The following is a 26,987-nucleotide window of genomic DNA, read 5'->3' on the forward strand; positions in this document are numbered from 1 at the left end:
TAAAAAATTAACTCAGTGTGTTTCCCCCCATGAACCATGGAGCTTGCTGTTGTTGACCATGTTTTATTAATTATGAATTGCAAATTAAAACTTAAGAAATTGGAAGGCTGTGGGAAATTAAGGAGATGGGACCTGGATATATTAAAACAACCAGAGGTTGCTGAGCATTCCAGAGAGGACATTAGGCAACAATTTAATGAAACAGGGGAGGGCAATATAGTAGAAAATGAATGGGTAGCTTTGAGAGATGACATAGAGAAGGCAGCAGAGGATCAAATAGGTAAAAAGACAAAGCCTTCTTGAAATCCTTCAGTATCACAGAAGATACTGAATTTATTTGATGGAAGAAGAAAATGCAGCATATGAAGAAGGTGTAAGGGAATACAAATGTCTAAAAAATGAGATTGACAGATAGTGCTAAGCATGAATGGCCGGAGGACAAGTGTAAGGATATAAGAGCTTATATAACTAGGGGAAAGATAGATAGTGCCTTTAGGAAAAATAAAGAGACAATGGAGAAAAGAAAATAAGCCATTTGAATATCAAGAGCTCAACTAGTACTAAGCAAAGAAGAGAGAGCTGAAAGATAAAAGGAATATACAGAGGGGCTATACAACGCAAATGAACTTGAAGGAAATATTAGAGAAAGAGAAAAGGATATAGGTAAACATAAGATAGGAGATATGACATTGTCAGAAGAATTTGGCAGAGCACTGAAAGACCTAAGTTGAAACAGGCTCCCTGGAGTAGAAGACTATTCCACCTCTTGTGCATAAAGTTTGAGACAGCCGAAATACTGTCAGGCATCAAGAAGAAAGTAGTAATTCCAGTTCCAAAGAAAGCATATACTGGCTGCTGTGAATACTACTGAACTATCAGTGTAATAAGACATTGCTGCAAAATACTAACACAAATTATTTAGAGCAGAATGGGAAAAAAACTGGTAAAGCTGACTTCAGGGAAGTTCAGTCTGGACTCGGAGAAATGTAGGAACAAGTGAGGTAATACTGATCCTATGAATTACCTCAGAAGACAGGTTCAATAAAGGCAAACTTACATTTATAGCTTTTGAAAATTTGGAGAAAGCTTTTGACACTGTTGAATTGAATACACTCTTTGAAATTCTGAAGATAGCAGGGGTAAAGTACAGGGAGCAAAAGGCTATTTACAACTTGTACAGAAACGACATGACAGTTATAAGAGTTGAGGGGCATGAAAGGGGAGCAGTGGTTGAAAAGGGAATGAGATAGGGATGTAACCTATCCCCAATACTATTCAATCTGTACACAGAGCAAACAGTAAAAGAAACCAAAGAAAATTTTTAGAAAGAATTAAAGTTCAGGGAGAAGAAATAAAAGCTTTGAGATTTGCCAATGGCACTGTAATTATTTCAGAGACTTCAAAGGATTTGGAAGAGCAGTTGAAGGGGATGAAGAATGTCTTGAAAGGAAGATATAAGATGAATGTTAATAAAAGCAAAATAAGGGTAATGGAATGTAATCAAATTAAATCAAGCAGTGCTGAGAAAATCAGATTAGGAAATGAGACACTAAAAGTAGTAGATGAGTTTTGCTATTAGGGCAGTAAAATAGAGGTGATATAAAAGGTAGACTGGCAATGGCAAGGAAAATGCTTCTGAAGAAGAAAATTTGTTAACATCAAACCCAGATTAAAGTGTTAGGAAGTGTTTTCTGAAGGTATTTGTCTGGAGTGTAGCCTTGTACGGATGGATGATAAATAGTTCAGACAAGAACAGAATAGAAGCTTTTAATATGTGGTGCTACAAAAGAATGCTGAAGAGTGGATGGGTCGATTATGTAATCGATGAGGTGGTACCGAATAGAATTGGGGAGAAAAGAAATTTGTGGCACAACCTACCAGAAGAAGGGATCGGTTGATAGGACATTCTGAGACATCAGGAGATCACCAGTTTAGTATTGGAGGGAAGAAGGAGGGGGAAGGGGGGGAGGGGTAAAAGTTGTAGAGGAAACCAAGAGATGAATACGATAACCAGGTTCAAAAAGATGTAGGTTGTAGCAGTTATTTGGAAGTGAAGAGGGTTGTACAGGATAAAGTAATGTGGAGAAAAACTAGAGATAGGATGATAAGACTATTTGGTTGGTTGGTTTGGATGAAGGGACCAAATAGCGAGGTCATTGGCCCCACTGGATTAGAGAAGGATGGGGAAGGAAATCTGCCATGCCCTTTCAAAGGAACTACCCAGCATTTGCCTAAAGCGAGTTAGGAAAATCATGGGAAACTTAAATCAGGATGTGAGTTCAGTATGCTAACCACTGCACCACGTTGCTCAGTGTAAGACTAACCCTTACTAAATAGAGCACTAGCACTTTCTTACAATGTTACCTTCAACTGTGAAGTACCAAATACAAATGCTCTACATCCAGAATTAGGAAAGTTTTCAAACTATTACTCCTTTTTGTTTGTACAAGGCTGGAGAGGAACTCTCCTGTTCACTTCTCCCTTTTCCACACCATAATTACTGATGAAATCAGAATTGAGAGAGCTGACAAATTAGTTAGGACACTGGCTTCATAGCTAGGAAGAGCAGCTTTTAAATCCTTTTTTAACTATCTTGTTCTGTAGTTTCTCGAAATCATTTCAGGGGAATGCTAGTTTGCTTTCTTCAACAAAGGCATGATCAATTTCCTCCCTAATCCTTGTTCAGTTGAGCTACTATGTCACTTTATGACATGATGGCCAAAGTGATCAGGTAAAATGTGAATGGACTATACAACAGAGCTAAAAGCAGTGCTTAGTCCAATGGAGGTGGTTACATGAGGTGGAGTTTTAGCATTTGCATTCCACGGCGGGGCTTTCTGGGAGAAGAAGGCAAAGTTCTGTAGGCCATTTTCGTGGAAATGTCTTGTGTAGCTTTGACTGTTGGTGACTGCAGTTTATGAAACGACTGGCCCTTATACTCAGCACAAATCAAATTACACATGAACTGTTAATGCTAACAAAAATGAAAGTACATATTTTTATTTGTATCAGTGAGATGAATTCATGGATCACTGACGACAGCCTGTATGACGAAAATTGGCAGAGTTAGACACATAGACTAAATACACCATTATGTCAGTCAATAAAACTTTAATTCCTATTATGTAATTATAGATATGGAGACATAATCTCCACACACAACAGCTACTGTTAACTGCTAAATCTACCTGCAGTATCTTGGTGTTTCATCAAATTGGTTATATGTTACAACATAAATTAAAAGTAAGCAATATGTAAATTCAGCCAAAACTCCTTAAAATGGTTATAGTGTATAACCTACACATTGAAAAGAAAAAAATAATACATAACAACAATGTAGTCATAGAAGCAGTAACACACTTTTGTGTCTTTTGTTGAATACAGTGACTGGGTGAACTGGAAAAGAAATAAACAGAAGATTGGCTATAGCATGGGTTCTTTTTGGAAAATTTAAATAGTTTTAATATAGCAAGGACAGTTCTGGCAGAATGTAAATAATTTAGGAGTAAAGGAGACCCCTCTCCAAATAGTAGAAGTGTTGAGTTGTCTACAGGCACACAGGAAAGAGAAAGAAAACTTGCAGCTTTGAAATAAATGAGTTGATGAGCTGCAGTACACACACACGCACACACACACACACAGACACACACACACACACACACACAGACACACACACACACACACACACACACACACACACACATGGGGCAAGAAGAGAGGGAGGTTGGAGATGGGTAGTTAACTGCTTGGAGGGAGGCAGCACGTTTTCTGGCTAGGACCGAGGATAGGAAGGGTGGCAGGTACAAGAGATAGGCACATGATACATGAGTACTGGAACCAATGAGATGTGGCACATGATGAAGATGACATAGAGGTGCAGATTGGGAAGGAGTGATAGGACAGAGGAAGGGAAAATTGTTGGATACAGACTGTGGGGACATTGGGTTAGCAGAGATTGGAGCCAGGAGGGTTATGGGAGTGAAGGATGTGTTGCAAGGGCAACTCTCACCTGAGTAGTTCAAAAAGACTAGTGCTGGACGAAAGGATCAGTATGGTGGGGGCTGTGAAGTAGCTATTGAACTTAAGCATGTTGTGTGCCACTGAACTGCCAACTTCGTTCTTGGCCAAAGTTTGGTAGTGGCTATTCATTTTGTTGCTTGTCATGCCACCATAAAAGCTGCGTAGTGATTGCAGCAGAGTTGTTATATGACATGACTGCTTTCACAGGTGTTCCTGCAACTGATGGGATAGAATAAGCCTGTGACAAGGTTAGAGTTGGAAGTTCTGTGTGGATTGATTGGGCAGGTCTTGCACCTGTCTCTCCCACAGGGGTATGGCCCTGAGGCAAGAGGCCTGGAGTGGGAATTGCATAGGTATGGAGCAGGATATTGTGTAGGTTGGGTGGGCAATGGGATAGGAAGGTTGGGAAGGATCTTGAGTAGGATGTCTCTTATTTCTGGTGATGATTATGATGCAGTTGCTCCAGTCCAGGGCGATATTGGGTGATGAGGGTGGTGCTCCTTATAAGCTGATTGTGAGGAGGATTATGGTGTGTGAGGATATGGCACAGGAAATCTGCTTGCACATTAGGGTTGGGGGTAGTGTCTGTATGTGAATGCCTTCATGAGACCTTTAGCATACTGGGCATGGGGATATTCGTTACTGCACATACACTTTTCTTGGGTGACCAGGCTGCATGGAAGTGATTTTTTGGTGGCAGCTGTCAAAATGCAGGTATTGTTAGTGCCTAGGGGTTTAATATGGTCAGAGGTGTGGATGGAGCCATCAGCCAGGTAGAGATCAACGTCCAGGAAGGTGGCATGTTGGGTTGAGGAGGATGAGGTGAAGTGGATGGGGAGAGGTGTTGAGATGGATGAATCAGGACATGATGTCTTGGTTGTGAGTCCATATCATATTGATATCATCAATGAAACTGACCCAGACAAGGGGTTTGAGGTTTTGGGAGGCTAAGAAGGATCCTTCCAGATGGCCCAAATAAAGGTGACAAATAAAGGTGCCATACAGATGCCCAAGGCTGTGCTGTGGATCTGTTTGTAAACCTTGAGCTCAAAGGAAGAGTAGTTGTGCATGAGGATATGAGGAATGAGGTAGTGGATTTGGAATATGAAGGACTTTCGGTGGTAGTGTTCAAATAGTGAGAAGATCATAGGTATGAGGATTTTTTTTTTCTTTTTTTAGGGCACAAAACAACTGAAGTCGTAAGTGCCCTTGTCATTAGCTTAGAATACCAATAAGTAAAAGAAGTAAAAAAGTGACTCTACATTAAACCCAATCAATGGAAGGAAAAAGAGCTAGAAACTAGAACTTCCCCTTGGAGAAAGATCCACAAAATATCCTGCAGGGACAATGGAGGTCCCTAACCAATGTCCTTCACCACATTTCTATGCTGGATAAAAAGTAAAACGTGACCGACAGCCCATGTGCCATTCGCTAAAATGGCCAATAACTCTGATGGCAAATATACAATGGAACCTAAGTGATTAAAAAAAGAGGCACTGGGTCAGGAAATGACAAACCGTCCAAGATTGGTGACAATGGGCAAAAAGTGGTGGGGGAAAAAGACAGTGCCTAATACTTAACCTAGCTAAAAGTTCTCCTCGGGCCAAGAGGAGGTCAACCAAGTCATTGAGAGAGGTTTAGTTCCCTGGAGCTTGTTCCCGTGAAGAAAAGACCACTGGTGATGCCAAAGTGACACAGTCTACCAACCGATGGCAACATGGAGATCATCTGAAGGATTTAAGTGAGCTAGCAGATGAGGTAGGAGGACTGCAGCCTTGGCAACAGTGTCAGCAGCCTCATTTACCATCAGACTGATGGGACCTGGTGCCCCCATGAACATCACAGTGGCTCCCTCAACAGCAAGAAAGTGGAAGCTTTCTTGAACCCATTACACTAAGCAATGGACTGAGTTCAGCACACAAAGGCTCTGAAGGGCACTGAGAGAATCAGAGCATATAACACAATTAAAAAGCCTTTTTCACTGGATATACTGGGTGTCCTGATAGAGGGTGACAAGCTCTGCTGTAAAAACCGAGCAGTGTTCTGGAAGTCGATACAGAAAATAGTCAGTACCAATGATGAAGGCACAACCAACACAGTTTCTTAGAGCCATCATTGTACATAAAGGTGTTATCACTAAGTTGCGAGCAAAGGCTAAGAAACTTTCAGTGATAGGTTGAATCTGGAGTAATGTCCTTGGGGAGGGAATGAAGTCAAAGATGAATATGGGCTGCCACACAAAGCCAATGTGACATTTGGAATGCTTCAGGTGGCATGACATTAAGCATTGGAGCAATAGCCAAAAGTGAACTCTGGGAGGTAACAGAAGGAGGGCACCCTCCCATACTGGTGGTCAATGGTCTCATTGAAAAAGGGGCATAGGATGGGTGGTCAGGCATGGATGATAAACAGCATGCTTATCCACTGAAGAGGACATCATGCGGATGTGGTAGTGGCAGTTCGGCAGCTTCTGCATTCCATGATAGAGGAGTGTGTACAGACAGTGTAAGATGGAAGAATGTGCAGAAAAAAAAATCCATAGTCTAATAATTTTTTTTCATAATGTGGGGCCACAGTCATAATATATTTCTTTAAAGTCAGTACTGCCATTAGACTGTTGTTTATTTACAATGTTACATTTACACTTATACAATCATGATTTCGGCTTCAAAGTGACATTATCAAGTGTTTTAAGTGTTATAAATTGCCTAAGATGGCATACTGTCGTATTAAAATACACTATTAGACACATTGTCTAAGAGTTGATATTTCTGGCAGAGCCTACCACTTTGTTTCATTAATGAGTACACCATCTTGACTGAATGGTGTACTCAGTAATGAAAGAAAGCAGCAATCTCTGCCAGAAATATAGACTCTTAGACAATGTGTCTGATAGTGTATTTTAATATGACAGTATGCCATCTTAGGCAATTTATAACACTTGAAACACTTGATAATGGCACTTTGAAGCCGAAATCATGATTGTGTAAGTGTAAAAGTAACACTGTAAATAAACAACAGAATAATGGTGGTACTGACTTTAAAGACCATAGTCTAGTTTCAAACGGACTAGGGATCAGAGTAAATGGTGGAGCACGGTCCAATCCACTCCCCAGGAAGTACCACTTAGGACATGTAGGACAAGATGCAAAGACAATTGAGGAAACCCATTGCGCTGCCAGAAATTCAGTCAAACAGTTTTGTCAGTGGAAAAGTGAAAGCCACTGTTGATGCTCCACAAGTAAAGGTGACCAAGATATTGGTGAAGATGCTGCTCAACGAGACAAGTCCATGGAGAACTGCAATAGATCACAAAGTCATAGATGAAAAGGAAGCTGGAGATGCTTGGTAGGAGACAGTCCATAATAGGGTTAATGGCTGTAGCAAAGAAGACATCCTTCATGACAGAACTTCGAGGCAACCTATTCTCCTGGATAAAGGTGTCCACAGGGCCAAAACCAAATGTACCTTGAAAGTCAGTCTTTTAAAAATTCCTGATTGAAATGAGACAGGCAGCCTTGAAAGACCATATGTATAGAGTACGGAAGATACCAGTCCTCCAGCAGGTGTCAAGCTTTCTCCAAATCAAAAAAACCTGGCCACATAACAGCTGGCCAAGAGTCATATGTTCCATCACCTTGTAAACACAGCTGGTAACAGAAATGGGGTGGTAGCTAAAAGGAAGATGTTTGTCCTTACTGGGCTCGGGTATTGGTATGACAGTAGCTTGTCGCCAGCATCTGGGAAATATGCCATCTGCCCAAATGAGATTATATGCATGAAGGGGAAAGTGTTTGCCCGCAAGAGAAATGTGCTGTGACATCTGAATGTGAACATCGTCTGGCTCTGGGATGGAAGATCAAAATATCTACAAAATAGTGGTCCATGGTGTTGGAGATAGCAATAGGGTCCACAATGACATCATCTGCTATGGTCAGGCCAGAAATCAGGGAATGAATCTTGGTCCTAGTGAGCTGACAGAGGTTGCCCCACACAATAGAAGAGGGAGTGAATCAGATAAATGAACTAGTGAAGGAAATCCAGGTAACTTGTTTGCTATGCCGAAGAATGCAATAAAACTGCACACACAACTATTCATTATGAACACAATTTGCCATTGTAGGATGATGGTTATAAATGTGGAGAGTATGTTTCCATGTGTGAATTGTATCACTGCATGTCTGAGTCGACCTGTGGACTGGGGTATGGTGCGGTAAATAAGAAGTGCGAGGTATGGAGCATCCTGCAGCAGTAAGGATAACATTCATAAGTATTCTGCCTGGTCATTACAACTGCAGAAATGTTGTTCATCAAAGGTCATGAGGAAGGATTAAAGCCTCCAGTTGGCCTTATAAAGCTGCCAATTGGATTTACATGCAGGTGGGTTAGTATTCAGCAAACAGATAGCGCATGGAAAATGGGCACTCGAGTATGTGTGATAGAGAACAGACCACTCACGATGACAGGCAAGCTGGGCAGTGCAGGACAAAAGGTCCAAATCGGCAGTGTGCGGGACCCTAAAGGAACAAGGGTGCTCCAGTGTTAAGACATGTGAGCTTCTGTTGACTGTCAGCCAAGAGGGGACCTGCCTGACAGGTTCTCAAAGAGCCCCAAAGGGGATGGTGGGCATTAAAGTCACCAAGCAGCAAAAGGGGATGCAGGAGCTGATCAATAAGTTGGAGTAAATCTGCACTAGTGATGGCAAATGATGAAGGGTTGTAAACATTACCAAGAGAAAAGGTGAAATGTGGAAATAAAATGTGGAGTGCAACAGCTTGCAGCTGGGTGTTCAATGAGACGGTTTGGCTATGGACATCATCTTCAATGCTTCAATGAGAAGCATGACTCCTCATGAGATGGAATGCCATCTTCAGGTGGAAACAAAGGAGACTGGAACAAAATGTAAGAGATCAAAGTGGTCACGAGGACACAATTTCATTTCTTGGAGGCAGCGGGGAAAAAAAAAAAAAAAAAAAAAAAAAAAAAAAAAAAAAAAAAAAAAAAAACGGACACTGAACGCACATTGTGATTTCAGGAGCAGCCGTAATTCCTCCTTATTGTATCCACTGCCATGAACATTCCATTGGAGAAGAGTCATAATGGGGAATGGGGAGGCGAGTACCAGCCTTCAAAGACTCACTGCTACAGGCCATATAGGCTGGAGAATCCAGTTACATGAAATCGGTGGAGGTGTCAGCATTCTTCTTGGATTGGCCTGCAGACTCCAGGACACACAGATGCTAGGTGGTGCACACCAGCAAAATGGATGTCAGGTGGGTGAGGTTACCAGGTGTTGGAAAGGATCTCCGAGTCAGGGAAGGAGAAGACTTTTTCCGTTGTTTGATTTCTTGGAGTCATTACAGTTGGTGAATAGTGACTCAGACTTTTTTTGGCTGGAGTGACATAAACAGTCTTCACAGGAGTGTTCCTTTTGTCCTTTCTGGCCTGTCCGTTGTGGAGCAGGTGATTTTTCCAACAGGGGCAAAGATTTGATTGCTGGTTGCACAGCTGTAGGAGAAGGAAATGAGGAAGCAACTATGATACTGGGGTGATTTCACAACTGCAGTACTGATTGGAGGTAACAAGTTTGCATGGCCATGTCCATCATGGAGCAATGTGTAATAAGAATGATACTATAAGTTCTGGGTGATAAAATGCAGGGCTTTCAACTAGCCAACAACTTGCGAGCAACAGGGTAGGGTACCTTTTCCTTCACCTGGATCTCCTGAATTGCTCACTCAACAAGATACATGGGACACTTCTGGGATGAGGTGGCATCATCACCATTACTATTGATACAGTGGGGACAAGGAGGCAGGTAATTGCCCTCATTAGCATCTGTACCACAAGTCACACATTTGGCTTTGTTTTCATAGGATACGTGAGTGTGGTTATAATTTTGACACTAGTAGCATGAGGTTTGGAATGTACAGTTGGAAAGTGATGACTTCATAGCCTGCCTTAATCTTCTATGGAAACACTACTCGATTAAATGTGAGAAAAGAGTGTGTGTAGGCACTGTGTTTGCTTCAACTGTTTTCATTACTTGATGGATCACAGTGACACCCTGATCAGATAGGTAGCCGGCCGTGGTGGTCTTGCGGTTCTAGGCGCTCAGTCCAGAACTGCGCGACTGCTACAGTCGCAGGTTCGAATCCTACCTCGGGCATGGATGTGTGTGATGTCCTTAGGTTAGTTAGGTTTAAGTAGTTCTAAGTTCTAGGGAACTGATGACCACAGATGTTAAGTCCCATAGTGCTCACAGCCATTTGAACCATTTTCAGATAGGTAATGTTGCATTTCCCCCTCAGTCATACCATCAAGCAGCTGAGAGTAAATAACACCACACAAAGAATTCAGTGAACAATGGGCCTCAACATGGAAAGGATAGCTGTGGAAGAGCAAAACTGTAAACAGTGTCGGGATTGAAAATCACAACTGGTCTCCAGAAGCAAAGTTCCATTACATAAATGACAGCACGATTTCACGGAGCCTGCAATTACATCAGCACCTTTCTGAATAATAAATAGATTAACTGTAGCAAAAGGTTGGCCTTCCTCTGTATGTGACACCATGAGGAACAAGTTGCAGTTGGGAGAGTCATTGCCTCTTTAGCTTCATTCCATTTGTATTTAGCAGATGTAAACTGAGATGAAGGTGATGGGCTCATTGCGAAAAAACCCTGCGTGATTTCCAGCATCTCTGATGGTTCACTCCTTCTGACTGGGGAACGCCTCAAAGGGAGGCTTATCCACCTCAGGTGATTGTTCACACCTCAGGTCACATCTCCCAAACTCCAGATAGAGGGACCAAATGGCAATTGAGTAGGTAACAGCTGAGGCAATCATTTCTCCCTGGGCCTGGCCTGTACCAGGGGGTACATGCTAACCCTATCTGTTGGCCCGGGGTTGGGAATTAAGGGTTACCCAGTCACCTGTTAAGCATTAAACATGTGGGCTGGCCTTCTGGAGTGCACAGGTAAGAAGAAGAAACAAAGGGAGACCTCAAACACTGAAGTGGAAGAAGGGGAGGAGATGGAGAATGAAGAAAGAAGGAAAACAAAGATGAAGGACTGTTCTTACACCAGGCTACCAAATCTTCAGAATGTTTTTTCGAAAATAGCCAAGACATATTCCCCAGGGGAGGGGAAAAAGAACAGCAGGAAGATAGACATGCAGCATGGAAAGGGGAGAGGAGCTGCAAAGGCTGGGACCACATGATAGCAAAGTATGAACACACCAAAGAGTGGTGAGCCCCTGGGGGGATGAGGGGTGTTGGTGTATATGGAGGTGACATCAACAGTGATGAGCAGGGATTCAGTCTGGGTTGGGCCAGAGGATTTAATTAGGAATTGGAGGTTATGTTGGACTTCTAGGATGGGATTACTATGACAGCTCTTCTAGTTGGAGGAGTCAGACTGTTAGTGGAAGCCTTCTGTTGGGTAATCACTGTGATTTATCATAACAGTGGTACAGCCCTTGTCTGTAGGGTGTATGACTCACTCAGAATCTGTTTTAAGGTTGTGAATGGCTGTCCTTTCTTCATTTGAGTGTTTAGTGTTCTTAGGAAGGGACTTTCGGAAGGCTGACGAGGCCAAGTTGGATGTAAGTAATTCTTGGAAGGTGACCAGGGGGAGATTAGGTGGGAGGGAGGAGGAGCACGGTTGAATTGTGTATGAAGTGCAAATAGCAAGGGTCAACATTGGGATTATGCTAACTTTGATTGGAGGGATTGGTAACAAAGAAATGTTTCCACTGCAGGGATCAGGAGGAGAGTAGGTCTTTGACAAGTCCAACATAGTTAAACCTGGGTGTGGGGCTGAAGGTAAGGCTTTTGGATAGGACTGAAAATTCTGTAGGGCTGAGGATTTTGCTGGAAGTGTTAACAACAGTTTTTGGTTTTGTTTGAGTCCTGGATTTCGTGGAGTGTTGAGCAGGACTTTTGGAGGATGTGGAAAATTGAAAAGGTCAGCTGGGCAGGCTACAGGTGCAATGAGGTGTTGAAAAAATGGTTCACTGTGGGTGGGATAGGTGTTGATAAGCAGTGGTGCTCCAAGGTGGGAGTGGGTTGTCGAAAGGGTGGACAAATTATTGCCCAGTCACCCCTGCCAATCCGTGTCATACTCATCGTGTGCTGCACCTCACCAGCTATGCAATGTGTGTGTCATGTGCCTAGCTCATGCACCTGCCATACCTCCCTTCCACATTGCTATCCAGCAAAACTGCTGCCTTCCTCTGAGCCACTAGCTACCCATCCCCATATTCACTCATCCCTTGTTCACACCATGACTAGTGATGAAATGAGGAATGTGGGAGCTGACAAAATAGTTCGAACACTGGATTCAGAGCCAGGAAGAACAGCTTTTAAATCCATTTTTAGCCATTTAGTTTTACAGTCCTCTTCCTGCCCTTTCTCTCTTTCTCTCTCTCTCTCTCTATCTCTCCCTGTACCCTCCCAATCCGACACAAACCCCACCCCATCCCAATCCAACCACCAAAATGCAATCCCATTACCGTGTGCCCAGCCACTACAATGCAGGAGCACAGGTATTTGTGTGTGTGTGTGTGAACTCTACCTCATCAAAGGGTTTATTTTGATAGCTACAAGTTTTCTTTCTCTCTTGAGTTTGCCTGACTCAATGCTTCTGCTATTTGTTAACTGTCCTAATACCACTGGGGTCAATATGACCTCATAAGCACATTGGAAATATATATCTCCCTTGTTTTCAAAACTATTATTTTTAAAATATATGACTTTCTCCCTGCTGTGCCCAGCTACCAATGCATGTGAACGTGAGTGAGTAAGTGTAGTGTCACCGCACATCTTACTTAAATCAACCGCCAACTGTATTAGTGTGGACTGGCCACTAAAGGTCACTACTGCAGTCAGTATGCCCCAATTTAAATTTCTTTTTGCTTCTTGAACGTAATATTTATGAATATATATGAATTTATGAATATATATGAATAGGAGGTGTTGAGAACATGCAAACAAATGAATGGATGGTAGTTAGACTAAGCAAGTTCTTCATTTGATTCCAAGCAAACAGAAATGGCCTAGTGATGAACTAACAGATGTGTAGATGACATTAGAAAATATGCAATACTGACATAAAAACAAATGACTGCAGACTTATAATACATAGAGACATCTGAAGGAAGCCCTTATCCTGAGTAGATGTGAAGTAAGTCATAATGATGTTGGTGACAATAATAATGATGAGGCTATGTGCCAGTGCCACACCACTGAAACAGCATGCAGATGGCCTAATACTTGGTTCAAATGACTCTGAGCACTATGGGACTTAACTTCTGAGGTCATCAGACCCCCAGAACTTAGAACTACTTAAACCTAACTAACCTAAGGACATCACACACACATCCATGCCCGAGGCAGGATTCGAACCTGCGACCGTAGCGGTCACGTGGTTCCAGACTGTAGCGCCTCCGCTCGGCCACCCCGGCCGGCACCTAATACTTGATTCCTGCACCAGGTCAGTGGTTGCAGGCGAGCTTTCGGCAAATTTCAATGATACAAGAAGGCCCCTTTGGCATGGAAGTCAAGCGGTGAGGATGCGTGCACACCAATGGCTTCATTAGCCAAGAATGCCGCATTATATTATGCTTCTGCAAACATGTCACACTGCCAATAGGAATTCTGTGTGCATCTGTTGCCAGAATATTTAGGGCCAGACTGGCAGCTCTGCAATGAGATTCATCACAGTCAGCTCCCTTAAGCTCACTGACCATGCAGTTGATCACCGCCAGATGCTGCGCCACCCACTCCTCATCAGCCCGCCCTGCCAGGGTGCCTTTTTACTGGAAGTGTGGTATCTCACTGGTGTTTGATTTCAGCCAAACCAATCAGCAGTTTTGTCTCAGGCTGTTGTAGTGAACTTTAAGTTTACAAAGGCACTTTTAAGTGTGGACTTTAGTTTTGACCAGTAATTCAGATTTCTCCTTATCTGTCAAGGAAGGCTTAATTTTTTCACTGGATATCTTTATTTATAGACTGCCCACAGGACAGTGATTTGTATTCAAAGTAGTGATTGATGGACTAATTAATGGCAATAATTGGAACAGACTGTTTTTTTCATTAACAAATTTCCAGAGAGAACCTTTTGTGGACACCATCTTCAACTTGTTAGTTTTTGGTTCAGTGATAAACCTTTGCTTACCAATTTGTGCTTCAAAGATTCAGAACTGAACGTTAAGAATAAAAGGTGTTTTGTTTTGGATATGCACATGTTCTTGTCGGAATTTCCCCACCATGGAACACTTCAGTGGTGATGGTGGTGGTAGTGATGATGCATACATCTGTGATTTCCAATAATAGCACAACTACAACTTTATCAATAAAACTAAATAAAAGGGATAAATTGTTACTCACCACCTAGTGGATGTGCTGAGTCATAGACAGTCACAATGAGGAAGAATGCTAGAAATATTTCAGCATTTGGACAAAGACTTTTTTCAGAAGCAGATAACTCACACATGTATGCACAACAAAAACTCACACACAGATGGATAATGTCTGTGGTCTGTAAGGTCTGGAGGCAGTGGCCATGTGAATATGAGTTTTTGTTGTGTGAATATGAGTGAGTTTTTTACTTCTTAAGAAGGACTTGGCCCAAAATCTGAAATTTTTCTAGTATTCTTTTTTATGATGCCTGTCTGTGATTAAACGGCACCTCTGTGTGTTGCGTAGCAATCAATCCTTTCCATATTGTTGTCATTCTATCCTAGACTTTTGATTGCTCAATAAAACTACAAAAATGTAGAGAAATAGAAAAGACAATCACTTCATGATCAGGACCTGGAGACTACAGTGTTGACTAGCTGTCATGTCATCCTTTGCCAATGGTGTCATTTAGATGCAACATGGAAGGGCATGGGTTGTGTCCACCTAAGAAGCCGTACTATGGTTCCAGTACAGTTGAGAGACAACATAGCTACTTTCAGAGATGAAATTTTCTGCAATGGGGTAGTATACGCCAGAGGAAGCTGGAACTGAGTGTTCTGGGAAGATCCTGTCAACAATGAGGTTATCAGAGTTGGGGCACAAGTTCAGGATGGAGAAGGATGTGGAAGGACACTGATCCTGTTTGTTTCAAAGGAACCATCTCAGCATTTGACTTATGCAACTTTGGGAATCTAGGAAACGTAAATTTAAATGGCAGCAAGGAAATTCAAATTGCGAGTCCAGTGTCTTGCCAGCACACCATCTTTGCTTGGTCTGGATAGATGACTGGGACAAGCCTTGCAATTGGATGTTTCACACAGATATGACCTATGTAATATGAGGATGAGAGCAGAAGAGGCATAAGGATACAAAAGGATATTTTGTAGACTAGACAGGTGGCAGAATACCACATTGAGAAAAATGGGAAGAAACATGATGAGGATATCCATCATTTCAGAATGTGGTGAAATGTTGTCAGAGTTCTAAATTTTCAATTATCATATTAGTTTTCAAAACTGAGATGTGCCATTGTGATGATATGTTGTGTAACATTTCTTATGCACATAAAATTGATGGAAAGACTTCACATGTAAACAGATGAAACAATTTTCCACTGATATGTATGTGGAAGGCAGTTATTAAAGAGAAGCTGAGAGTTTCAAGCAATCAAAAGTAGTAAAATGATAGATACACTGAATTACACCAAACTATTTCAAAATGTTTTTCAGAGGATGTGAAAAAGTACAATAATAATATGGCAAGAGAAATAAATTAAACAATAAAAGTGTTAAGAAGACCAAACAAAAACTTATATTGGATAGATACTACATTTCATGATTTAAGATAGCACCTCACACACTAATTGCCACAGTGAAAATTGTGCATACACTGCATGACTTCTTTAATGAGCTGTAACAACTGAAACGACTTCTGATACCAAATGTAACAGTTCTGTGTTACTAAATGTGACACTTCTGTCACTAAATGTAACTGGGTTTTCTCTTTTGATGCAAGTCAATTGTCAGGATGAGCATTCTAAAGCATTCTGTCAGGGTGAAAATATTAAATAATTTAACTTTTCTCTCTTAACAACATGTGGGCAGGGTGGGTTCTTCCTTGGCTCGGGTATGAGGTCGAATGAAACATCATTTTTACATAAGATAACTTTTATTGAAGATTTGTACAACTGTATCTTACGGGATGTTCCAGTTCGGAAAGCGGCAGCTGTGTCGTTTGTGAAGTCTTCTGCTGCGGCAGCGGCGGCGGCGGCGGCGGCGGCGGCGGCGGCGGCGGCGGCGTCTGATTACGCGTAGCGGTGTGTATCTCGTGTCGCCGTCTCGCCCAGCTGACTGGAGACGCGCAGTGCGAGGTGGCCCGTTTAATTATTGTGAGCGAAATCATGCATCGGATGATACCATGGGTGTCGCGTCCCAGTGTTTCTCTTCTCTAAGCGGCCGCGTGTGTTCTGCGTCGGCCAGCGGAGCGGCGTGGCGGGAGAAGGCCAGTGTGGCGGACTCGAACCACGGACTCCTGCTTGCCAGTCTTCGGCTGTCAGGTCTTCATCCCAGCTCACAGGTGACTACTGATGTGAGGCCGTCTCCTTCCCGTCCTCACGAGTCACCCGGGTATGTAAAAATCAGACTTGAAATACCTTTTAACTTCTGTCTTCTGGTGCCGCGGCTGCTGCTTGCTATTCCATTACAGCGGCGGACTTGATTCGTCTGTGCATGATGCAGACTCTTCTTACATGACGGTCTTCAGCACCGAAACTGACTGAAAACTACTGCTACGCTTCTTCACTTCTTCGTCTTCTTCGTCTCTCGTCTCCGTCTCCGCCTCCGTCTCCGTCTTCGACTCCGTCTTCGTCTGTCTGGCCCACTGCGTCTCGCGTATTTATTCACTTCAGTTTACTGGAGGTGAACGACTTCACGGTCATTGCCTCGTCTGTCACGTTGAAAAGCTTCTCGAAGAATCTTCTTAACGTCGGTCGTTGGCTCTTGGAATGTAGGTGAGGGCCTTTGATCACATGTGACGACTGAGAAACACGTGAGCCGGTCATTGCCTCTTCTGTCACGTTGAAAAGCTTCTCGAAGAATCTTCTTAACGTCGGTCATTGGCTCTTGGGATGTAGGCGAGGGCCTTTGCTCACATACGAGAACTGAGAAACACGTGAGCCGGTCGGGCGATGCCCTGACGGCTGAATCGACAGCGCCCGCTTATGTGGAACTTGCTGACTTCATGGTCATTGTCTCTTCTGTTCTCCTGTTTTGCCCGCTGAATGCCAGTATGTAACTCTCTAAACTAAACCAAGTTTTTCATTTATATCCTAATTTCTAGTTCACTTTGATTTCACTGATTTATTTACTTAAGTACCACTCAACATTCCTCCACCCTTCGGAGAAATTCGCCCTCGAATTTACCACTCAACATTCCTCCACTCTTCACACGGAAAAAGCACTAACATAAGCAATGAAAACTCTCGACTTAGAAGATTACACACGCTTCACATTAAGTATGTTGAAAATACTTTAGCACTTTACTAAAGCACTGTACGCTCATGAATCACATAGTTCACACATAAATGGTTATAATAAGTGTAACAAATCTTGATGACAATGAATAAACAAAAAATAGCAACACCTGTTTAATCAACCCTATATGAATGCAAGAATATCTATTCTACAGTATTGTTTATTTTAACAAGAGACTGTTTAATAAAGAATGAAGTACAATAAACAAAATTAATACAGTAATGCTCAAAAGTAACCACTGAAGTACACCAGTTAAGAGTGTGGTATCCAGTTAACAGGGATTTGATGAAGTGGTATATTATTATTTGGCTTATTTTTTCGTCTTAAATAAAAGAAAACTGTAAAAGCAGAAACACCAACACAAAGGTTCCAGATATACCCGTTCCTAAATTTATACTTTTACTTTTGTTTTCACTTTTTAACTTTAAAACATGTAGCATCATAACATTGCCATCAATTTTGCCTTGCTGTGAGTTTATGAACATATCTAATGGCTTCAGAAGGGAACTGTCAAGGGAGTCATTGACGTAGGATAGGTTTTATGTAGGAAATGCTTGCATGGCGTTTTCTGAAAAAAGCAAACAACATGGTTATGAACCTCCCAACCTAGTAAAAACAAAAACAAAGAAAAGAAGGAATACATTGTTAACTACAAGATCTACATGTCTCTACGTTCAACTTTTCTTTCTTAAAAAATAAACTATTATCATTTATTAATTATTTACATATGTATACTACAGTCTACTAAGATTCAACTAGGACATTCGCACTCTTGGTCGAAGATTGTATGGTGCCATGTCTGTATGTTGTGCTGGCGTGGCCACTCTTTTTCCTTTACGGGAACTTCCTCCACCCTTCGGAAAAGCAGACACTATTGTTGAAGGAATTACTTCTGGAGCGCCCTTAAAAGGTTTTAAACGACTTGCATGGACAATGGTAGTTCGGGTGGGCAGTTGCAGCTTGACGTTGACTGGTGACGTGATCTCAATAATTTGATAAGGACCTCTGTAGTTTGTTACAAATTTCTTCGTTTTTCCTCTCGCAATATAAGGAGTTGAAAGCATAACCCACTGACCGATTTTGTAATTTGGATATTTAGCTTGGGTATTACCTAATCTTTCCTGTCGTTCCAAAGCCTTTGTATTAGATTTTTGAACCGTTTTCCATACATCCTTCATCATTCGACTGAAATCTCTTACTGTTTCTCCGACTTTTCCGTTTTTCTGCCTGATTACATCAAAAGGGGACGGCATTTTTCTGCCATAGACCACTTCATAAGGTGACATGCCAGTTGCTTCATGCGTTTTGGCGTTGTATACCGACACGATTATTGGTAAATAGGTATCCCAATTAGAATGTTGTTCGTTAATATAATAACTAAGCATCTTGCCAATTGTCCGATGAACTCTTTCTGTGCGCCCGTTGCACTGAGGGTGTAACGGAGTTGTGCGTAATTTACGTATTTTTAGTAAGTGGCATAGCTGTTTCATTAGTTCAGACATAAAATTAGATCCCTGATCTGTGATAATAGCTTCAGGTACGCCAATTTAAGTATCCAGTTGTTAACTAAAGCTTGGGCAACTGTATTTGCTTGCTGATCTGGGAGACTCACCATAGCTAGATAGCGTGAAAAGTGATCTATAATTGTAAGAACATACTTATTACCAGCAGGTGCTTTATGAAATGGCCCATAGAGATCCACTCCGCAGATTTGATATGGACATGAGGCCTCGGGGAGCCTCTGTAAGGGTATTTTTGAACGAGAAAGTTCAGCTTGTTGTGCGCACGCAATGCAATTACGAACGTACTGCGCAACATCCTGCTTTCTGGTTTGCCACCAAAATCGCTCTGCTACACGTCTTTCGGTTGTCCGCTGTCCACCGTGTCCTGCAAGGATATGATCGTGGGCCTCTGCCATTATTTCTTGTCTAAGGTGTTGGGGAACAACAATTCGCGGTCCAAGTTTTGTTTTACGGCATAATACACCATCTTCAAAGCAAAATTGTTTTTGAGTTGCGTATTTTTTGCATTCTGTATCCTCATCTTGTGCCTTTCTCCAGTCCTCAGTATCTCGGCCTGTTGCTTCCATAAGTGCTATTTTCCGACTTAGGCAATCTGCATTCGTGTGTTTTTTGCCTGGTTTATGGATAACTTCGAAATCAATTTCGGAAAGACATAGGGCCCAACGGGTAAGACGACTAGATGGATCCTTTAATCCAAGCAACCATTTTAAAGCTGCGTGGTCTGTAATAACCTTGAATTTCCTACCATACAAGTAGCATTTAAAGTATTTGATACCATAAATAACACTTAACAATTCTTTCTCCGTTGTGGAATAATTTCTTTCTGCCGTTGTTAGTTGTCTCGAAGCGTAGGCTATGGGGTGTTCCGCGCCCTTAATATTCTGACTCAAAACAACTCCTACTGAATGACCACTTGCGTCACAGAATAAAATAAATTCTTTATTACAATTTGGGTAGGCTAATACTGGACTGTGTGTTAACTTATCTTTAAGGGTTTGAAATGCTGATTCACAATCTTCAGACCAATGAAATTTTGCACCCTTTTTCAATAATTGGGTTAAGGGTCGGGCAATTTCAGCAAAATTTTGAACATATTTTCGGTAATACGATGCGAGACCAATGAAACTTTGTACTTCCTTAACGCGTTGTGGTGTTGGGAAGTCCTTAACTGCCGAAATTAATCGAGGATCTGTTTTAATTCCTTTTTCACTAATGACATGCCCTAGGTATGTAACCTCTGTCAATGCAAAAGTACATTTTTCCATATTTAATGTTAATTTAGCTTTTCTAAGTCTCTGAAAAACATTACGCAGACACACCGCATGTTCATTAATGTCTTTGGAGAATACAATAATATCGTCTAGGTATACACAACATTGCTGAGTTTTGAGTCCTCGCAATACTCCATCGAGCAGTCTTTGAAAAGTTGCTGGTGCATTTTTCAAACCGAAAGGCATTCTTTTAAATTGCCAATGGCCTCCAGGGGTAGAAAATGCTGTTTTATGCCTATCTTCAGGTGCAACTTCCAATTGATGATATCCGCTACGTAGATCGATTGTTGAAAAGTATTTACTGTTACCCAAACTGTCAATGATATCTGTAATGTTTGGAAGAGGATAAACATCTGAGATAGTTTGTTTGTTAAGGTGTCTGTAGTCACAACAAAATCTATATCGTTTCGTACCGTCGGGAGACTTCTTTGGAATAATTACAATATTTGAATTATAAGGCGAATCAGAATATTCTATAATTCCATCTTTTAGATGCTGTTCTAAAAATTCATCCAGTACTGGCTGTAAGTGATGCGGAACTCTATAAGGCTTCCTATAAACTCGGGGGCTATTTCCTGTTGGGATCCTATGCTGTGTGATATCTGTTGCTGGCAGTGGACCTTCTGCATTAAATAAATCTTGAAACTCAACTAAAACTGCTTCTATCGTGTCTCTATCATTTCCTTTCAAATGCTCAATCTTCTGGCGTAATGCGGTTTTATAGGCGTCTGGTTTCTGACCATCGTTAATATCTGACCAAATGAAATCTTCTTCTTCAAAAGTACTGACTGTAGCTACTAATATTCCCTTATGCAGCTCTTTGTCCTCCACTCCGAAATTGTCAATATGTACCGGTACTTTTCTTTCTCCCTCAACGTCTTGAACCCGTACAACACTTCTACGTACAAAACAATGTGATACATCTAATTCCTCATTTTCCTCTAAAGGCTCTATTAGACATACTGTATCTGTAGGTACCTCGGGGCCAATGGTCATCCAGAAAAGTTTTCCTGAGCCAGATGGTATCTGATCCCGCGAATCAACCTTCAAGGACGTTGCACGCAGTATAGTTGATTTCGCCTTCCGGTTAGGGAAATCTTGCGGCAGAGGGCCCTTTGCAGCGGTGTCACCTAGCTGAAACACTATTCCGATAAGTTCTACAGTTTGCTGTCTGAGGTCGATTTTAGCGTGATGTTTATTCAGGAAATCCAGTCCTAGGATCGGGTCGTACCCGTCAGTTACTTTTGTTACCACTTCTACATCTTCCTTAAATTGCACACCGTGAATACAGAAAATCAGTGATGTACATCCTAATGACTTCACTGTACCTCCTCCTACTCCACTCAATCTATACCTTGGAGGGTCATATTTCTTTTCTCCAATACATTCATTACTTACTATTGATACATTTGCGCCTGTATCCACTAGTATCCTTGCCTCTTTATCCTGTATGGTAGCAGATAACCAGCATTCCGCCTTCACATTCGCCTTAATGGCATGAAATTTTATTGGGAACGCCTGGCGGCGGCTCCGGCATTCCCGTTTGAGTTTAACTGATTTCTATTTCCAAACACTTTCTTAGACCTGCATTCCTTGAATGTGTGACCTATTCTTTGACAATTAGTACATTGAGGTTGTCTGCAGTTTTTTGCTATATGTCCCTGCCGATCGCACCTAAAACATCGTACTCCTGCTGAAAATACATTTCGCTTCTCCTTGTATCTGGTGGCAATGTCTATTTCTTCGAAAGCTGTCGCCACAGATACAGCTTCTGCTAAATTTTTAGGAAACTCTGCCCTGACACGACTGGACGTTTCAGGAGGCAACCCACGTAAAAATGTATCCAAAGCTCTATCTTCTGCCTCTTGTAAAATAACTTTATTTGCTTCATCACTAGTTGTCAACTGATAGGTGTTAATATTAACTTTTCTAATCCTATCTACAAAACTTTCTAACGACTCGCTTTGCCTCTGAGTGATAGTGTTTAACTGTTCCCTATAAAATCTACAGCTGTTCTGTTTTTGAAAACGTTTAAGCAATCCTTTCTTCAATTCCTCAAATGTTGGAGCATTCCGTAATTCTTGATGGTATAAGATGTGTGCTTTAGCCTCTCCTAGCAATCTTAACTTTGTCATTTGTAAGAGCTGTTCATCTGACCATGATCCTAACTTTGCAGCTGCTACTATATCATCAAAAAAGGCTGTTATGTCCTCGCCAGGTTTACCTGAAAAAGGAGTTACTAAGGCTGCTGCTGAGGAATCTAGGGTGGGAGGGATTGAACTGGTTTGCCTAACCTCACACAACTGCTTAAATAATGCATTATTATCACTTTTAAGCTGTGCTATCTGATTAACTAAGCTCTGAATAGCTTCATCAGTAGAAACCGCTTGTGGTGCTGACTCTGACTTTGTACGATTTCGTGTCATCATTTTACAAACTATTAGTTATGCAATATTACCACACTGAATTCAAAAGATGTTTAAATATTTTCGACAAACTCTTAAAATTATGAGAGAGAATACCCTTCTAAATAAAGAAAACATTACGACTGCTGTGCAAACCTCTATCCTTTCACACATTAAATGATACTAACTGTGGACCTTTAGTGACTGTCATTCACACCTCATATTGAGCCAAGGGTTTTCTCTCTGACACCAAATGTAACAACTGAAACGACTTCTGATACCAAATGTAACAGTTCTGTGTTACTAAATGTGACACTTCTGTCACTAAATGTAACTGGGTTTTCTCTTTTGATGCAAGTCAATTGTCAGGATGAGCACTCTAAAGCATTCTGTCAGGGTGAAAATATTAAATAATTTAACTTTTCTCTCTTAACAACATGTGGGCAGGGTGGGTTCTTCCTTGGCTCGGGTATGAGGTCGAATGAAACATCATTTTTACATAAGATAACTTTTATTGAAGATTTGTACAACTGTATCTTACGGGATGTTCCGGTTCGGAAAGCGGCAGCTGTGTCGTTTGTGAAGTCTTCTGCTGCGGCAGCAGTGGCGGCGGCGGCGGCGGCGGCGGCGGCGTCTGATTACGCGTAGCGGTGTGTATCTCGTGTCGCCGTCTCGCCCAGCTGACTGGAGACGCGCAGCGCGAGGTGGCCCGTTTAATTATTGCGAGCGAAATCGTGCATCGGATGATACCTTGGGTGTCGCGTCCCAGTGTTTCTCTTCTCTAAGCGGCCGCGTGTGTTCTGCGTCGGCCAGCGGAGCGGCGCGGCGGGAGAAGGCCAGTGTGGCGGACTCGAACCACGGACTCCCGCTTGCCAGTCTTCGGCTGTCAGGTCTTCATCCCAGCTCACAGGTGACTACTGATGTGAGGCCGTCTCCTTCCCGTCCTCACGAGTCACCCGGGTATGTAAAAATCAGACTTGAAATACCTTTTAACTTCTGTCTTCTGGTGCCGCGGCTGCTGCTTGCTATTCCATTACAGCGGCGGACTTGGTTCGTCTGTGCATGATGCAGACTCTTCTTACATGACGGTCTTCAGCACCGAAACTGACTGAAAACTACTGCTACGCTTCTTCACTTCTTCGTCTCTCGTCTCCGTCTCCGCCTCCGTCTCCGTCTCCGTCTTCGACTCCGTCTTCGACTGTCTGGCCCACTGCGTCTCGCGTATTTATTCACTTCAGTTTACTGGAGGTGAACGACTTCACGGTCATTGCCTCGTCTGTCACGTTGAAAAGCTTCTCGAAGAATCTTCTTAACGTCAGTCGTTGGCTCTTGGAATGTATGTGAGGGCCTTTGATCACATGTGACGACTGAGAAACACGTGAGCCGGTCATTGCCTCTTCTGTCACGTTGAAAAGCTTCTCGAAGAATCTTCTTAACGTCGGTCATTGGCTCTTGGGATGTAGGCGAGGGCCTTTGCTCACATACGACAACTGAGAAACACGTGAGCCGGTCGGGCGATGCCCTGACGGCTGAATCGACAGCGCCCGCTTATGTGGAACTTGCTGACTTCATGGTCATTGTCTCTTCTGTTCTGCTGTTTTGCCTGCTGAATGCCAGTATGTAACTCTCTAAACTAAACCAAGTTTTTCATTTATATCCTAATTTCTAGTTCACTTTGATTTCACTGATTTATTTACTTAAGTACCACTCAACAGAGCATATAGTTCAAGGAGCATCATAAATAGACAGTTAATATTGAAAATAATCACATCCTGAAAGGTGTGTACAAAGTCATTTGAGGTAGTAAGAAGGGAAAGGCAGCCAGAGATGATTTTTTTTGTTTTTCAGCGGAAATGGTATTAGTAATACAAAAAGAACTTGCACAGTTGTTTGTAAAAGAAGACACTTCTTTGAAACTGGAAAAATAATTGATTTATTCTGCTTCAAAAGTAATGAGACAGACAAGAAATATTAAATATAAACTTATCAGCTTGAGGGGCTCTGAGCACCGACCATTGTATTGAATCATATTATTCTTCTTTCTTCTCTTTTCTCTTCTTATATTTAAGTTACTTGTAAACTGAATGAGTTATAAGCCAAAGGCACCACCAAAGGTAAATTAACGACTTTTTTTGTGGCAAGGATAATTTTTTGATACCTTGTTAAATACTTGTGTAAAACAAAGCACGAAATATGCTCTTCAATTTATTAATTCATGAATCTTCACTTGTTTCATGGAGTGGTAGTGTACAGACGTAAGCTTGGATCTGTCATACCAGCGTTGTTAAAAAAGGGTATTTTAATCTTTCATCAAAAGTATTAATAAAGTTTTAGAAAAGGAATATTTATTCGCATGGTTATAAGTTCAAATCCTATCTGTTCATCATTTCACTCGTCACAAAGATCCTGCATCAAGAGGTTTGGTGCAGACAAGAATAATTTACGTGATATCTGGAGGAGCATTCCTGCATCAACATTGTCATACTCAAGACTAAACACAATGGATTTAATATGAAAGTAATGACTCAGACTTGGTAGGCACCTATTGAACTTCGTATACTTATACACTACTGGCCATTAAAATTACTACACCAAGAAGAAATGCAGATGATAAACAGGTATTCATTGGACAAATATATTACACTAGAAATGACATGTGATTACATTTTCACGCAATTTGGGTGCATAGATCCTGAGAAATCAGTACCCAGAACAACCACCTCTAGCCGTAATAACGGCCTTGATACACCTGGGCATTGAGTCAAACAGAGTTTGGATGGCGTGTACAGGTACAGCTGCCCACGCAGCTTCAACACGATACCACAGCTCATCAAGAGTAGTGACTGGCGTATTGTGACGAGCCAGTTGTTTGGCCACCATTGACCAGACATTTCCAATTGGTGAGGGATCTGGAGAATGTGCTGGCCAGGGATCGAATGAAGCTTAGAGCCACGAGTCGTAACACATCTGAAATGTAACGTCAACTGTTGAAAGTGCCATCAATGCGAACAAGAGGTGACCGAGATGGGTAACCAGTGGCACCCCATACCATCACACCGGGTGATACGCCAGTAAGACGATGACGAATACACGCTTCCAATGTGCATTCACCGCGATGTCCCCAAACAAGGATGGGACCATCATGATGCTGTAAACAGAACCTGGATTCATCCGAAAAAATGTCGTTTTGCCATTCGCGCACCCAGGTTCGTCGTTGAGTACACCATCGCAGGTGCTCATGTCTGTGATGCAGCGTCAAGGGTAACCGCAGCCCTGGACTCCGAGCTGATAGTCCATTCTGCTGTAAACATCGTCGAACTGTTCGTGCAGGTGGTTGTTGTCTTGCAAACGTCCCCATCTGTTGACTCAGGGATTGAGATGTGGTTGCATGATCCGTTACAGCATTGCGGATAAGATGCCTGTCATCTCGACTGCTAGTGATACGAGGCCATTGGGATCCAGCACGGCGTTCCTTATTACCCTCCTGAACCCACCTATTCCATATTCTGCTAACAGTCATTGGATCTCGACCAACGCGAGCAGCAATGTTGCGATACGATAAACTGCAATCGCGATATACTACAATCCGACCTTTAACAAAGTCAAAAACGTGATGGTACACATTTCTCCTCCTTACACGAGGCATCACAACAATGTTTCACCTGGAAACGCCGGTCAACTGCTGTTTGTGTATGAGAAATCGGTTGGAAACTTTCGTCATGTCAGCACATAGTAGGTGTTGCTACCGGTGCCAACCTTGTGTGAATGCTCTGAAAAGCTAATCATTTGATTATCACAGCATCTTCATCCTGTCGGTTAAATTTCACATCTGTAGCACATCATCTTCGTGGTGTGGCAATTTTAATGGTCAGTAGTGTACTAGAAATACTGTGCCTCATGTGACAAATTAACAATTTCAATGGGTGTGGTGATTATTTGGTACCACACACTACTGGAAGCAGCAGTACATAATACAGATGGGCAAACTCATTCATCCTTGGGAACTAGTTCACTGGTGACCACTCTTTTTTGGGAACTGTCCATTTTTACTTGTTCACCGTTCATTTGTGCTTGGTATATGGCTCTTATGAAAAATTGAAAATTAGTAGCATAGATGACTGAAGACGAAAGGTGCCAAGAGGAGGCAGTTGCCTCTGCCCTAGAGTACAGAGTTTTTATTCATAACAGAATTCTCACACACTTGTAATTTTCGTGATTCTGCAAAACCTCTCGTTTAGCCAACTGTAGTGTTATGTGGCTGATCGCAGAGAAATA

Source organism: Schistocerca nitens, chromosome 4 (assembly GCF_023898315.1).
Source record: "Schistocerca nitens isolate TAMUIC-IGC-003100 chromosome 4, iqSchNite1.1, whole genome shotgun sequence".
Taxonomy (NCBI): domain Eukaryota; kingdom Metazoa; phylum Arthropoda; class Insecta; order Orthoptera; family Acrididae; genus Schistocerca; species Schistocerca nitens.